At 45.8% G+C, this 16,347-nt stretch overlaps 7 non-coding genes across 7 annotated transcripts; all 7 read left to right on the top strand.

Moving 5' to 3' along the window:
- The first annotated feature begins 11,395 nt into the window (after window positions 1-11,395).
- On the top strand, window positions 11,396-11,469 carry TRNAT-UGU (transfer RNA threonine (anticodon UGU)). The gene has a single exon. It is a non-coding gene; the product is annotated as a tRNA-Thr (tRNA).
- Window positions 11,470-11,851: 382 nt separating this feature from the next.
- TRNAT-UGU (transfer RNA threonine (anticodon UGU)) lies at window positions 11,852-11,925 on the top strand. The gene has a single exon. It is a non-coding gene; the product is annotated as a tRNA-Thr (tRNA).
- Window positions 11,926-12,306: 381 nt separating this feature from the next.
- TRNAT-UGU (transfer RNA threonine (anticodon UGU)) lies at window positions 12,307-12,380 on the top strand. The gene has a single exon. It is a non-coding gene; the product is annotated as a tRNA-Thr (tRNA).
- A 914-nt stretch (window positions 12,381-13,294) lies between these two features.
- TRNAT-UGU (transfer RNA threonine (anticodon UGU)) lies at window positions 13,295-13,368 on the top strand. The gene has a single exon. It is a non-coding gene; the product is annotated as a tRNA-Thr (tRNA).
- Window positions 13,369-13,750: 382 nt separating this feature from the next.
- Window positions 13,751-13,824, top strand: TRNAT-UGU (transfer RNA threonine (anticodon UGU)). The gene has a single exon. It is a non-coding gene; the product is annotated as a tRNA-Thr (tRNA).
- Window positions 13,825-14,661: 837 nt separating this feature from the next.
- TRNAT-UGU (transfer RNA threonine (anticodon UGU)) lies at window positions 14,662-14,735 on the top strand. The gene has a single exon. It is a non-coding gene; the product is annotated as a tRNA-Thr (tRNA).
- A 381-nt stretch (window positions 14,736-15,116) lies between these two features.
- TRNAT-UGU (transfer RNA threonine (anticodon UGU)) lies at window positions 15,117-15,190 on the top strand. Its single transcript has one exon. It is a non-coding gene; the product is annotated as a tRNA-Thr (tRNA).
- Window positions 15,191-16,347: the final 1,157 nt, after the last annotated feature.

Consider the following 16,347-nt stretch of genomic DNA (forward strand, 5'->3'; position numbering starts at 1 on the left):
GGAGGAGGTAGGATATGCGCCAAAACGCTGACCTCCTCAGGCCTAGCCGCTACTACATACATGCGCTTGCATTACAACAAAACAAAGCAGATGCTAACTTCTATCATCCTCATCATGCTCCTCACCTTGGCACTCTCAACTCCCCTGATGGAGAAGCCGGGGCCCACCGGAGGAGTCTGATAGTCCGGTGGGCTCGGCCAATGCTGCCCTAAAGCAGGCCAGGCTAAGAAAAGTGTGGGAAAGGTTACCGGTACAAATAGGGGTGGCTGGGGACCGAGTATGGACACCCAGCCACCCCCTGGAGGCTGGGGAGCAAGCGGGGACACCCGGCCACCAGGCGGCTGGGGACTGAGTATGGATACCAGGCCGCCGACACAGCCATGGCGTGGTGGCCAGATTCCGCCTCCACATGCCTAAAAGGCCCAATTTAAAGTGCAAGCAAGCAAGCAGTATGGTATTGCAGCCTGGGGGTGGGTGGGTGGCAGGCTGCATACTTGCGGTTGCATTGCAAGGAATGGGAGAGGTACAATTGAACACTGCCCTGGGACAAGGACTTGAATGGGGATAGTTGCAAGTCTGCAATGACAGGTGCAAGGTGGGAGGCATCTTCGCATGTACCATGAACAGGGGTTTGGCATGCACACACTACAGCGGAATAGGCTCTCCTTCCCACTAAATGCACTGGGGAGGGCACAGGTAATGTTTTGGTATACGCGCTTAATCTTATGTATAAGGCACACCAGGACAAATAGGGGCGGCTGGGGACTGAGTATGGATACCTCGCTGACGAAGCAGCCATAAGGTAGTGGCCAGCTTCGGCCTCCTCTAAACTAAAAGGCCCCATTTCAAGTGCAAGCTAGCAGTATGGAATTGCAGTCTGGGGGTGCGTGGGTGGCAGGCTGCACACTTACACTTGCATTAAAAGAAAACATAGCAGATGCTAACTTTTGTCATCATCATCATGCTCCTCACCTTGGCACTCTCAACTCCACCGATGGAGAAGTCAGGACACACCGGAGGAGTCTGGTTCTCTGGTGGGCTCGTCCAATGCTGCCTAAAGCAGGCCGGGCTAAGAAAAGTGTGTGGGGGGATGTTCCAAGGAGAAATGGGGGCGGCTGGGGACCGTTTATGGACACCTGACTGCCCCCAGGCGGCTGGGGACCGTGTGGACACTCGGCCGCGGGGCGGTTGGGGACTGAGTATGGACACCCGGCCGCCGGGCGGCTGGGGACTGAGTATGGATACCAGGCTGCCAACACAGCCATGACGTGGTGGCCAGATTCCGCCTCCACATGCCAAAAAGGCCCAATTTCAAGTGCAAGCAAGCAAGCAGTATGGTATTGCAGCCTGGGGGTGGGTGGGTGGCAGGCTGCATACTTGCGCTTGTATTGCAAGGAATTGGGGAGGTACAATTGAACACTGCCCTGGGACTAGAACTTGCATGGGGATAGTGGCAAGTCTGCATCTTCTGATGCGGCAAGGATCACTTATGATGGGCACACTTTTAGACAGTGACCTGGGAGTCAGAGATGCTTCCAGGGGTCTTCCCCATGCTGTTCCCATGTCTTTTCAGCACTTTATGCATGTGTCACACAGCACATGGCCAGATAAGGTTGTAAAATGTTAAAATGACATTTCCCGGTAAATGCATTTGTCATAGTTGAAAGCAATACAAAAGTGCAAAAACGCATAAAAAATGCTACTTGTGAACATAGCCGAAGGTGTGGAGGAGTATTTTGGTTTTTGGTCATTTATTTTAACTTATACACAAGTCTTTTCCCTGGAAAGGATGTTCCTTAACATATTTCACAGGAAAAAAGTTTCACTTTCGTTTTATTGTGAGCCTGTAAAAGTGGCTGTAGCGTCGGCGTCCCTGCCCCCTGCTAGGCAGGGACGCCGTTCCCCTCACCTCTCCGCTCCGTGCCCGGCGGCTTCCTCCCGCTCTGCTGGCAGCGCGCGCTGCTTCCCGGCGTCTGTGCTTAGGGCGCGCGCGCGCTCCCCCTCTCTTAAAGGGGCCGCGCGCGCCGTCCTAAGGAGTCCCCGGCCAATGGCCGGAGGACCTCTCCATATATAAGGCACCTCCTCCAAAATGGAGGTGCCCGAGCAATGTTGTTGCAAAGCCTTCACTCTGCTTCAGCCCTCAGGTCCAGTTACCAGTTACCTGCCAGTCACCTGCCAGATTCCTGCCTGTTACCTACCAGTCACCTGCCAGATTCCTGCTTGATACCTGCCTGATATCCGCTTACCTGCTTGCAAGCCTGCGGTCCGACGGTCTGCCTTCCGACACCTGTCAGTCTGTCTATGGACCAGCCTGCCTGCTCACCTGGGAGAGCTCACCTGCTAACAGCCTGCTAGCCTACCTGGAGGCTCTGCCGTCACTTGCTGGGACCACCTGCCTGTCCAGAGACTCATGCCCACTCACCGGGGAGCTCTCACCTGCTACCTGCCTGCTAGCCTACCTGGAGGCTCTGCCGTCACTTGCTGTGACCACCTGCCTGTCCAGAGACTCTTGCCCCTCACCTGGGAGCGCTCACCTGCTACCTGCCTGCTAGCCTACCTGGAGGCTCTGCCGTCACTTGCCGTGACCACCTGGCCGTCCAGAGACTCTTGCCCGCTCACCTGGGAGCGTCCACCTTCTACCTGTCTGCTAGTCTACCCAGAGACTGTCCCTGTCACTTGCCGTGACTACCTGCCCTTCTTCCCAGAGACTGTCCCTGTCACTTGCCGTGACTACCTGCTCTTCTACCCAGAGACTGTCCCTGTCCTTGCCGTGACTACCTGCCCGTCTTCCCTGGGAGCCACCCGCCTCCTTACAAGGACCGCCCCCTTGTATAGTTGCTCAGAGGTTCCGCCTCCCAGACCCGTTACAGTTTGCTCGGGCCATGGAACCCGGTGGCACCCAAACTCCCTCGCTCTCGGACCTATGTCATGAACTTTCCCGTCAGAGGTCCCAACAGGAGTCCATCCTGAGCCACCTGCAGAATGTCAACTCTCGCCTGGACACTCTGACTGCTCCACCAGCAACCACCGCTAGTGTCATGACCCGCAACCCGGCAGCGCCGCTGCCCACCTATACCATGGCATCCTGCCCCGGTCCCCGGCTTTCTGCACCTCCTCGCTTCGGAGGCGACCCCGCTCAAGCTCGGGGCTTCATAAACCAGTGCACCCTGCACTTTGAACTCCTGGCCCACCAGTTTATCTCCGACCGAGCCAAAGTGGCATTCATCATGTCCCATCTCACTGGGGAGGCACTGGCATGGCTTAACCCTCTGTGGGAGAGAGGGGATCCCCTGGTGTCCGACCTGTCGTCTTTCCTCACTGCTTTCCGAAGGGTCTTCGATGAACCGGGACGAAAGACCTCATCTGCCTCCTCTTTGCTACGTCTCCGCCAAGGGAGTCTCACCGTGGGCCAATAGGCCATACGGTTCTGCACCATCGCTTCTGAGCTTGCCTGGGATAATGAGGCCCTGGTGTCCGTCTTCTGGGAGGGCCTTTCCGGTTGGATTAAAGATGAGCTCGCCGGTCGGGGCATTCCTACCACCGTGAATGACCTGGTGTCTCTGGCTACCCGGATTGACATCCGGTTTCAAGAACGTACAAGGGACCAACCGTGAGAGAAGGTTTCCCCGCCTAGCTCCTACTTTCCAGAAACCTGTCTCCTCTTCTGTCACTCCCCGGGCGCACTCACCCGAGTCCATGCAGATCGACCAGACCAAGTTGGTCAAATCTCGCCAAGAGTCACGCCGAGCCAAGGGGAGCTACTTCTATTGTGGCAGTAAGGAGCACCTGATTCGTTCCTGCCCGGAGAGGCCGGGAAACTCCAGTGTCTAGGACCGCTCGGAGAGGTTGCCCTAGACAAAAATAAGTCCTCTCCAACCCTGACTTTGTCTGTATCTATCTCCTGGGGAGAGAACCGTCACTTTGAACTCGCCCACCAGGACTCTGGATCCGCTGGAAACCTCATCTCTCAGTCCCTGGTTAAGAAATACCGTATTCCCACCAAGTCTCTGGCTGAACCTTTGTCAGTCGCCTCCGTGGATGGAAGACTCCTTCCGGTGACCATCCTGCTCGTCATGGAACCCATAACCCTGCAGGTGGGAATGCTGCACTCCGAGGTAATCTCCTTCCATGTGTTGTCCGGACTCTCCCACTCCCTATTGCTAGGTCTACCTTGGCTCCAGACACATGAACCCGTGTTGAACTGGCATTCCGGTGAAGTACTCCGGTGGGGGCCGGCCTGCCATAAGACCTGCCTGGTTCCGGTTCGTCCGGTACGTCCTCCACCTATCCCAGGTAATTTACCCGGTCTTCCGGCTCCTTACTGGCCCTATGCTGACGTCTTCGGTAAGAAGGAAGCAGAGACATTGCCTCCTCATAGGCCATATGATTGCCCGATCGACCTGGTACCTGGTGCCACTCCACCCCATGGGCGTATTTATCCGTTGTCTGCGGCAGAAACCCGGGCCATGTCTGAGTACATAGAGGAGAATCTGGTCAGGGGATTCATCCGGAAGTCTACTTCCCCGGCTGGAGCCGGATTCTTCTTTGTCAAAAAAAAAGATGGCTGGCTTTGCCCCTGTATTGACCATAGAGGACTCAATCAGATCACGGTTAAAAATAAATACCCCCTTCCGCTCATCTCTGAGTTATTTGATCGTCTTAAAGGCGCCAGGATCTTCTCCAAGTTGGATCTACGCGGAGCATATAACCTGGTCCGTATCCGTCAGGGAGACGAGTGGAAAACAGCATTTAATACCCGGGACGGACACTATGAGTACCATGTGATGCCCTTCGGTCTCTGCAATGCTCCCGCCGTCTTCCAAGAACTGGTCAACGACATCTTCCGTGACCTTCTTTACTCCTCCGTGGTGGTATACCTGGACGACATCTTGGTCTTCTCTCCGGATCTTCCCACACACAGGAGGGATGTTCGTCAGGTCCTGCTTAGGCTCAGGCAGAACCACCTCTATGCTAAATACGAAAAGTGCCTTTTTGAGCAGACCTCTCTTCCTTTCCTGGGCTATGTTATCTCCCAGACAGGCTTGCGAATGGATCCCGAGAAGCTCTCTGCTGTCCTAAAGTGGCCCCATCGGGAGGGCTTGAAGGCGATACAGCGATTCCTGGGCTTCGCTAATTACTATCGTCACTTCATTCCTCACTTCTCGTGACGGACTGCGCCCATATCTGCGCTCACCCATAAGGGAGCAAATCCCAAGGTATGGTCATCCGAAGCTGAGGAGGCCTTCCTTTCCCTGAAACAAGCCTTCTCCTCTGCCCCTGTGCTGCACCGTCTGGACTGCAACAAACAGTTCCACCTGGAGGTTGATGCCTCCTCCTCTGGAGCCGGAGCGGTGCTCACCCAAAAGTCTTCCTCCGGGAGAATGGTAACCTGCGGCTTTTTCCCTAAAATCTTCTCCTCCTCTGAGAGCAATAATTCCATAGGAGACCGAGAACTGCTTGCCGTTAAATTGGCGCTGGAGGAATGGCGTTACCTGCTTGAAGGGGCTCTATACCCGGTGATCATCTACACGGATCACAAGAACCTGGCATATCTCCAAAATGCCCAGAGACTTAATCCACGTCAGGCCCGGTGGTCTTTGTTTTTTGCCCGCTTCGATTTCATCCTTCATTTTCGCCCGGCGGACAAAAATGTCAAAGATGATGCCTTGTCCCGATCCTTCCTGTCCTCCGACCAAGAGGAGGAGCCTATGCACATTATCGACCCCTCCAAGGTGATGAATGTGGCCCCCTTGGATTTGACTCGTCTTCCACCCGGCAAGACGTTCGTGGCGCCTCCAAACCGTGAGAGGGTTCTTCGCTGGGGTCATTCTTCTAAACTAGCTGGCCATGCCGGCCAAAAGAAGACCTTCCTACTCATTTCCCGGCATTACTGGTGGTCTACCCTGCGTAAGGATGTGGTAGACTTCGTCTCTGCCTGTTCATCTTGTGGCCGCAACAAAGTTCCCAGACACTTACCAGCTGGTCATCTCCTGCCGCTTCCCATACCTGTTGCCCCGTGGCAACACATCGCTATGGACTTCATTACCGATCTTCCAGTCTCTGCCGGGTGTACTGTCATTTGGGTGGTCGCGGACCGCTTCTCTAAAATGGCCCACTTCATTCCCCTGCCTGGTCTTCTGTCTGCACCTGAGCTGGCTAAGGACTTTATTCGCCATATCTTCCGTCTCCATGGCCTACCCCTCCACATCGTGTCGGATCGAGGGGTTCAGTTTACCTCACGCTTCTGGAGAGCCACATGTAAACTGCTGGACGTCATCCTGGACTTCTCCTCCGCTTACCACCCTCAGTCCAATGGTCAAGTGGAGCGGATCAATCAGATCCTTACCAGCTATCTCCGGCACTTTGTTAATGCCCACCATTCTGATTGGGTGGACCTCCTTCCTTGGGCCGAGTTCTCTTATAATAACCACGAGAGCGAATCCTCTTCCAAGTCCCCGTTCTTTATTGTCTATGGCCAGCACCCACGGATTCCGTTTCCCGTCTCCGCCTCTGTGGACAACCCTGCCGCGCAGTCTCTTGTCAGCGAGTTTTCTACCATTTGGGAGAGTACTAGGTCTCCACTTCTTCAGTCCTCCGAGCGGATGAAGCGATATGCTGATAAGAGACGTCTGGATCCGCCTCAATTCCGTCCGGGAGACAAGGTTTGGCTCTCTTCCAAACATGTATGGCTCAAGATACCCTCCTACAAGTTAGGTCCTCGCTTCATCGGTCCTTTCGAAATCCTCAGGCAAATTAATCCAGTGGCCTACAAATTAAAACTCCCGGCCACTTTATGGATTCCCAACTCCTTCCACGTATCTCTCCTCAAACCCGTTGTCTTTAACTCTTTTTCCAACAATCCAGGTACTCCTCCTGCTCCGGTTTCCACTGAAGACGTCTTTGAGGTAGAGAGTATTCTGGCCACTAAGAGGGTAAGAGGAAAGACTTTTTTTTTGGTAGATTGGAAGGGGTTTGGTCCTGAGGAGAGAACATGGGAGCCCCGGGAGAACATCCATGCCCCTCTCATCCTTGCTACATTTCTCTCTGGCCTAAAAAAGGAGAGGCCTAAAGGGGGGGTACTGTAGCGTCGGCGTCCCTGCCCCCTGCTAGGCAGGGATGCCATTCCCCTCACCTCTCTGCTCCGTGCCTGGTGGCTTCCTCCCGCTCTGCTGGCAGTGCACGCTGCTTCCCGGCCTCTGTGCTTAGGGCGTGCGCGAGCGCGCTCCCCCTCTCTTAAAGGGGTGCGCGCGCCGTCCTACGGAGTCCCCGGCCAATGGCCGGAGGACCTCTCTATATATAAGGCACCTCCTCCAAAATGGAGGTGCCCGAGCAATGTTGTTGCAAAGCCTTCACTCTGCTTCAGCCCTCAGGTCCCGTTACCAGTTACCTGCCAGTCACCTGCCAGATTCCTGCCTGTTACCTGCCAGTCACCTGCCAGATTTCTGCTTGATACCTGCCTAATATCCGCTTACCTGCTTGCAAGCCTGCGGTCCGACGGTCTGCCTTCCGACACCTGTCAGTCTGTCTATGGACCAGCCTGCCCGCTCACCTGGGAGCGCTCACCTGCTACCAGCCTGCTAGCCTACCTGGAGGCTCTGCCGTCACTTGCTGTGACCACCTGCCTGTCCAGAGACTCTTGCCCGCTCACCTGGGAGCGATCACCTGCTACCTGCCCGCCAGCCTACCTGGAGTCTCTGCCGTCACTTGCTGTGACCACCTGCCTGTCCAGAGACTCTTGCCCGCTCACCTGGGAGCGCTCACCTGCTACCTGCCTGCTAGCCTACCTGGAGGCTCTGCCGTCACTTGCCGTGACCACCTGGCCGTCCAGAGACTCTTGCCCGCTCACCTGGGAGCGTCCACCTTCTACCTGTCTGCTAGACTACCCAGAGACTATCCCTGTCACTTGCCGTGACTACCTGCCCTTCTACCCTGAGACTGTCCCTGTCACTTGCTGTGACTACCTGCCCTTCTTCCCAGAGACTGTCCTGTCACTTGCCGTGACTACCTGCCCTTCTATCCAGAGACTGTACTTGTCCTTGCCGTGACTACCTGCCCGTTTTCCCTGGGAGCCACCCGCCTCCTTACAAGGACCGCCCCCTTGTATAGTTGCTCAGAGGTTCCGCCTCCCAGACCCGTTACAGTGGCTTAATACCTCTGACCACGTTGTTGACAGCAGTGACCTGGGGGTCAGAAATGCTTCCTGGGGCGATCCCCATGCTGTCCCCATGTCATTTGAGCACTGTCACTATCGTTTAGGGCACTTGTTAGGCTTTTAAAAGACTGCCGGGGGTGACACCTCAAAAATGCTCGAGTCTCCAATAGACTAACATTGGGCTCGTTGCTCGGGTCGAGCACCCGAGTATCACGGCGAGCTCGGCCCGAGCTTCGAGCACCCGAGCATTTTAGTGCTCGCTCAACACTAGATGAAGCTTTAAAAAAGTTACAGCAGTGTTTTTTTTACTATTCTACAAATTTCTCATTGTACTTTTTAATAATGCTCTTCAAAAATTACTTGGTTTCTCAATTGCCAAAACTGAGAGCGACATCTTAATCCATGATTATGCTTTGCATGGAATACTACTCAAGCTTAATGTTGTTTTGCTCAGTTAACCAATTGAAATATTTAATTAGTGATTAAATCCTCCCTGACTTTCCTGTCCTCCTCATCAGCTTGTGGTGCTGTGGCTTAGTTGGTTAAAACCCCTGTCTTGTAAACAGGAGATCCTGAGTTCAAATCTCAGCAGTGATATCTGTTCCAAATAAAGCTATTAAACCTCAAAATGTGGACTTCAATTGTGTACAACATCGATCTCCGCAATAATTGGACTAAGAATCTGCTCTTAGTGCTAAAAAGGAAGAAAGACATAATGAACCTTTAAAAAAATTACAGCAGTGTTTTTTTTAACTATTCTACAAATTTGTCATTGTCCTTTTAAATAATGCTTTTCAAAAATTACTTGGTTTCTCAAGTGCCAAGACTGAGAGCGACATCTTATTCCATGATTATGCTTTGCATGGAATACTACTCAAGCTTAATGTTGTTTTGCTCAGCTAACCAATTGAATTTTTTAATTAGTGACTAAATCCTCCCTGGCTTTCCTGTCTTCCTCATCAGCTTGTGGTGCTGTGGCTTAGTTGGGTAAAGCACCTGTCTTGTAAACAGGAGATCTTGAGTTTAAATCTCAGCACTGCCTTCTCTTCCGAGTAAAGCTTTTAAACCTCAGAATGCTAACTTCAATTGTGTACAACATCGACCTCTACGATAGTGCAATAGTGGGATTAAGAATCTGCTCTGAGTGCTAAAAAGGAAGAAAGACGGGATTAAGCATTGAAAAAGTTGCAGCACTGTTTTTTTTTTTTACTATTCTACAAATTTGTCATTGTCCTTTTAAATAATGCTCTTCAAAAATTACTTGGTTTCTCAAGTGCCCAGAATGAGAGCGACATCTTATTCCATGATTATGCTTTGCATGGAATACTACTCAAGCTAAATGTTGTTTTGCTCAGTTAACCACTTGAAATTTTTAATTAGTGATTAAATCCTCACTGGCTTTCCTGTCCTTCTTATCAGCTTGTGGTGCTGTGGCTTAGTTGGTTAAAGCGTCTGTCTCGTAAACAGGAGATCCTGAGTTCAAAACTCAGCATTGCCATCTGTTCCAAATAAAGCTTTTAAACCTCAAAATGTGGACTTTAATTGTGTATAACATCGATCTCTACGATAGTGCAATAGTGGGATTAAGAATCTGCTCTGAGTGCTAAAAAGGAAGAAAGACGGGATGAAGCATTGAAAAAGTTACAGCACTGTTTTTTTTTTATACTATTCTACAAATTTGTCATTGTCCTTTTAAATAATGCTCTTCAAAAATTACTTGGTTTCTCAAGTGCCAAGACTGAGAGCGACATCTTACTCCATGATTATGCTTTGCATGGAATACTACTCAAGCTTAATGTTGTTTTGCTCAGTTAACCACTTGAAATTTTTAATTAGTGATAAAATCCTCACTGGCTTTCCTGTCCTTCTCATCAGTTTGTTGTGCTGTGGCTTAGTTTGTTAAAGTGCCTGTCTTATAAACATGAGATCCTGAGTTCAATTCTCAGCAGTACTGTCTGTTCCAAATAAAGCTTTTAAACATCAAAATGTGGACTTTGATTGTGTACAACATCGATCTCTACGATAGTGCAATAGTGGGATTAAGAATCTGCTCTAAGTACTAAAAAGGAAAAAAGACGGGATGAAGTTTAAAAAAGTTACAGCAGAGGTTTTTTTTTTACTATTCTACAAATTTGTCATTGTCCTTTTAAATAATGCTCTTCAAAAATTACTTGGTTTCTCAATTGCCAAGACTGAGAGCGACATCTTATTCCATGATTATGCTTTGCATGGAATACTACTCAAGCTTAATGTTGTTTTGCTCAGTTAACCACTTGAAATTTTTAATTAGTGATAAAATCCTCACTGGCTTTCCTGTCCTTCTCATCAGCTTGTGGTGCTGTGGCTTATTTGGTTAAAGCGCCTGTCTCGTAAACAGGAGATCCTGAGTTCAAATCTTAGCAGTGCCATCTGTTCCAAATGAAGGTTTTAAACATCAAAATGTGGACTTTGATTGTGTACAACATCGATCTCTACAAAAGTGCAATAGTGGGATTAAGAATCTGCTCTAAGTGCTAAAAAGGAAGACAGACGGGATGAAGCTTTAAAAAAGTTACAGCAGTGTTTTTTTTTTACTATTCTACAAATTTGTCATTGTCCTTTTAAATAATGCTCTTCAAAAATTACTTGGTTTCTCAAGTGCCAAGACTGAGAGCGACATCTTATTCCATGATTATGCTTTGCATGGAATACTACACAAGCTAAATGTTGTTTTGCTCAGTTAACCACTTGAAATTTTTAATTAGTGATTAAATCCTCACTGGCTATCCAGTCCTTCTCATCAGCTTGTGGTGCTGTGGCTTAGTTGGTTAAAGCGCCAGTCTCGTAAACAAGAGATCCTGAGTTCAAAACTCAGCAGTGCCATCTGTTCCAAATAAAGCTTTTAAACCTCAAAATGTGGACTTTAATTGTGTACAACATCGATCTCTACGATAGTGCTATAGTGGGATTAAGAATCTGCTCTAAGTGCTAAAAAGGAAAAAAGACGTGATAAAGCTTTAAAAAAGTTACAGCAGTGTTTTTTTTTTTACTATTCTACAAATTTGTCATTGTCCTTTTAAATAATGCTCTTCAAAAATTAGTTGGTTTCTCAAGTGCCAAGAATGAGAGCGACATCTTATTCCATGATTATGCTTTGCATGGAATACTACTCAAGCTAAATGTTGTTTTGCTCAGTTAACCACTTGAAATTTTTAATTAGTGATTAAATCCTCACTGGCTTTCCTGTCCTTCTCATCAGCTTGTGGTGCTGTGGCTTAGTTGGTTAAAGCTCCAGTCTTGTAAACAGGAGATCCTGAGTTCAAAACTCAGCAGTGCCATCTGTTCCAAATAAAGCTTTTAAACCTCAAAATGTGGACTTTAATTGTGTACAACATCGATCTCTACTGTAGTGCAATATTTGGATTAAGAATCTGTTCTAAGTGTTAAAAAGGAAGAAAGATGGGATGAAGCTTTAAAAAAGTTACAGCAGTGTTTTATTTTTTTACTATTCTACAAATTTGTCATTGTCCTTTTAAATAATGTTTTTCAATAATTACTTGGTTTCTCGAGTGCCAAGACTGAGAGCGACATCTTATTCCATGATTATGCTTTGCATGGAATACTACTCGAGCTTAATGTTGTTTTGCTCAGTTAACCACTTAAAATTTTTAATTAGTAATTAAATCCTCACTGGCTCTCCTGTCTTAATCATCAGCTTGTGGTGCTGTGGCTTAGTTGGTTAAAGCGCCTGTCTTGTAAACAGGAGATCTTGAGTTCAAATCTCAGCAGTGCCATCTGTTCCAAATAAAGCTTTTAAACCTGAAAATGTGCATTTCAATTGTGTACAACATCAATCTCTACAATAGTGCTATAGTGGGATTAAGAATCTGCTCTAAGTGCTAAAAAGGAAAAAAGACGGGATAAAGCTTTAAAAAAGTTACAGCAGTGTTTTTTTTTTTACTATTCTACAAATTTGTCAATGTCCTTTTAAATAATGCTCTTCAAAAATTACTTGGTTTCTCAAGTGCCAAGACTGAGAGCGACATCTTATTCCATGATTATGCTTTGCATGGAATACTACTCAAGCTAAATGTTGTTTTGCTCAGTTAACCACTTGAAAATTTTAATTAGTGATTAAATCCTCACTGGCTTTCCTGTCCTTCTCATCAGCTTGTGGTGCTGTGGCTTAGTTGGTTAAAGCGCCTGTCTTGTAAACAGGAGATCCTGAGTTCAAAACTCAGCAGTGCCATCTGTTCCAAATAAAGTTTTTAAACCTCAAAATGTGGACTTTAATTGTGTACAACATCGATCTCTACGATAGTGCAATAGTGGGATTAAGAATCTGCTCTGAGTGCTAAAAAGGAAGAAAGACGGGATGAAGCATTGAAAAAGTTACAGCACTGTTTTTTTTTCTTACTATTCTACAAATTTGTCATTGTCCTTTTAAATAATGCTTTTCAAAAATAACTTGGTTTCTCAAGTGCCAAGACTGAGAGCGACATCTTATTTGTCATTGTCCTTTTAAATAATGCTCTTCAAAAATTACTTGGTTTCTCAAGTGCCAAGACTGAGAGCGACATCTTACTCCATGATTATGCTTTGCATGGAATACTACTCAAGCTTAATGTTGTTTTGCTCAGTTAACCACTTGAAATTTTTAATTAGTGATAAAATCCTCACTGGCTTTCCTGTACTTCTCATCAGTTTGTTGTGCTGTGGCTTAGTTTGTTAAAGTGCCTGTCTTGTAAACATGAGATCCTTAGTTCAATTCTCAGCAGTACTGTCTGTTCCAAATAAAGCTTTTAAACATCAAAATGTGGACTTTGATTGTGTACAACATCGATCTCTACGATAGTGCAATAGTGGGATTAAGAATCTGCTCTAAGTACTAAAAAGGAAGAAAGACGGGATGAAGCTTTAAAAAAGTTACAGCAGTGTTTTTTTTTTACTATTCTACAAATTTGTCATTGTCCTTTTAAATAATGCTCTTCAAAAATTACTTGGTTTCTCAAGTGCCAAGACTGAGAGCGACATCTTATTCCATGATTATGCTTTGCATGGAATACTACTCAAGCTTAATGTTGTTTTGCTCAGTTAACCACGTGAAATTTTTAATTAGTAATTAAATCCTCAATGGCTTTCCTGTCCTTCTCATCAGCCTGTGGTGCTGTGGCTTAGTTGGTCAAAGTGCTTGTTTTGTAAACAGGAGATCCTGAGTTCAAATCTCAGCTGTGCCATCTGTTACAAATAAAGCTTTTAAACATCAAAATGTGGATTTCAATTGTGTACAACATCGATCTCTACTGTAGTGCAATATTTGGATTAAGAATCTGTTCTAAGTGCTAAAAAGGAAGAAAGATGGGATGAAGCTTTAAAAAAGTTACAGCAGTGTTTTATTTTTTTACTATTCTACAAATTTGTCATTGTCCTTTTAAATAATGCTTTTCAAAAATTACTTGGTTTCTCGAGTGCCAAGACTGAGAGCGACATCTTATTCCATGATTATGCTTTGCATGGAATACTACTCGAGCTTAATGTTGTTTTGCTCAGTTAACCACTTAAAATTTTTAATTAGTAATTAAATCCTCACTGGCTCTCCTGTCTTAATCATCAGCTTGTGGTGCTGTGGCTTAGTTGGTTAAAGCGCCTGTCTTGTAAACAGGAGATCTTGAGTTCAAATCTCAGCAGTGCCATCTGTTCCAAATGAAGCTTTTAAACCTGAAAATGTGCATTTCAATTGTGTACAACATCAATCTCTACAATAGTGCTATAGTGGGATTAAGAATCTGCTCTAAGTGCTAAAAAGGAAAAAAGACGGGATAAAGCTTTAAAAAAGTTACAGCAGTGTTTTTTTTTTTACTATTCTACAAATTTGTCAATGTCCTTTTAAATAATGCTCTTCAAAAATTACTTGGTTTCTCAAGTGCCAAGACTGAGAGCTACATCTTATTCCATGATTATGCTTTGCATGGAATACTACTCAAGCTAAGTGTTGTTTTGCTCAGTTAACCACTTGAAAATTTTAATTAGTGATTAAATCCTCACTGGCTTTCCTGTCCTTCTCATCAGCTTGTGGTGCTGTGGCTTAGTTGGTTAAAGCGCCTGTCTCGTAAACAGGAGGTCCTGAGTTGAAAACTCAGCAGTGCCATCTGTTCCAAATAAAGTTTTTAAACCTCAAAATGTGGACTTTAATTGTGTACAACATCGATCTCTACGATAGTGCAATAGTGGGATTAAGAATCTGCTCTGAGTGCTAAAAAGGAAGAAAGACGGGATGAAGCATTGAAAAAGTTACAGCACTGTTTTTTTTTTTTACTATTCTACAAATTTGTCATTGTCCTTTTATATAATGCTCTTCAAAAATTACTTGGTTTCTCAAGTGCCAAGACTGAGAGCGACATCTTATTCCATGATTATGCTTTGCATGGAATACTACTCAAGCTTAATGTTGTTTTGCACAGTTAACCACTTGAAATTTTTAATTAGTAATTAAATCCTCAATGGCTTTCCTCTCCTCCTCATCAGCTTGTGGTGCTGTGGCTTAGTTGGTTAAAGCGCCTGTCTTGTAAACAGGAGATCTTGAGTTCAAATCTCAGCAGTGCCATCTGTTCCAAATGAAGCTTTTAAACCTGAAAATGTGCATTTCAATTGTGTCCAACATCAATCTCTACGATAGTGCTATAGTGGGATTAAGAATCTGCTTTAAGTGCTAAAAAGGAAAAAAGACGGGATAAAGCTTTAAAAAAGTTACAGCAGTGTTTTTTTTTTTACTATTCTACAAATTTGTCATTGTCCTTTTAAATAATGCTCTTCAAAACTTACTTGGTTTCTCAAGTGCCAAGACTGAGAGCGACATCTTATTCCATGATTATGCTTTGCATGGAATACTACTCAAGCTAAATGTTGTTTTGCTCAGTTAACCACTTGAAAATTTTAATTAGTGATTAAATCCTCACTGGCTTTCCTGTCCTTCTCATCAGCTTGTGGTGCTGTGGCTTAGTTGGTTAAAGTGCCTGTCTTGTAAACAGGAGATCCTGAGTTCAATTCTCAGCAGTACTGTCTGTTCCAAATAAAGATTTTAAACATCAAAATGTGGACTTTGATTGTGTACAACATCGATCTCTACGATAGTGCAATAGTGGGATTAAGAATCTGCTCTAAGTACTAAAAAGGAAAAAAGACGGGATGAAGTTTTAAAAAGATACAGCAGAGGTTTTTTTTTTACTATTCTACAAATTTGTCATTGTCCTTTTAAATAATGCTTTTCAAAAATAACTTGGTTTCTCAAGTGCCAAGACTGAGAGCGACATCTTATTCCATGATTATGCTTTGCATGGAATACTACTCAAGCTTAATGTTGTTTTGCTCAGCTAACCAATTGAATTTTTTAATTAGTGATTAAATCCTCCCTGGCTTTCCTGTCCTCCTCATCAGCTTGTGGTGCTGTGGCTTAGTTGGGTAAAACACCTGTCTTGTAAACAGGAGATCCTGAGGGTAAATCTCAGCACTGCCTTCTCTTCTGAGTTAAGCTTTTAAACCTCAGAATGCTAACTTCAATTGTGTACAACATCGACCTCTACGATAGTGCAATAGTGGGATTAAGAATCTGCTATAAGTGCTAAAAAGGAAGAAAGACGGGAAGAAGCATTGAAAAAGTTACAGCCCTGTTTTTTTTTTTACTATTCTACAAATTTGTCATTGTCCTTTTAAATAATGCTCTTCAAAAATTACTTGGTTTCTCAAGTGCCAAGACTGAGAGCGACATCTTATTCCATGATTATGCTTTGCATGGAATACTACTTAAGCTTAATGTTGTTTTGCTCAGTTAACCACTTGAAATTTTTAATTAGTGATAAAATCCTCACTGGCTTTCCTGTCCTTCTCATCAGCTTGTGGTGCTGTGGCTTAGTTGGTTAAAGCGCCTGTCTCGTAAACAGGAGATCCTGAGTTCAAATCTTAGCAGTGCCATCTGTTCCAAATAAAGGTTTTAAACATCAAAATGTGGACTTTGATTGTGTACAACATCGATCTCTACGAAAGTGCAATAGTGGGATTAAGAATCTGCTCTAAGTGCTAAAAAGGAAGAAAGACAGGATGAAGCTTTAAAAAAGTTACAGCAGTGTTTTTTTTTACTATTCTACAAATTTGTCATTGTCCTTTTAAATAATGCTCTTCAAAAATTACTTGGTTTCTCAAGTGCCAAGACTGAGAGCGAC

The sequence above is a fragment of the Phyllobates terribilis genome, unplaced genomic scaffold, assembly GCF_046119375.1.
Source record: "Phyllobates terribilis strain yellow unplaced genomic scaffold, ASM4611937v1 Scaffold_9__5_contigs__length_417890890, whole genome shotgun sequence".
NCBI lineage: Eukaryota > Metazoa > Chordata > Amphibia > Anura > Dendrobatidae > Phyllobates > Phyllobates terribilis.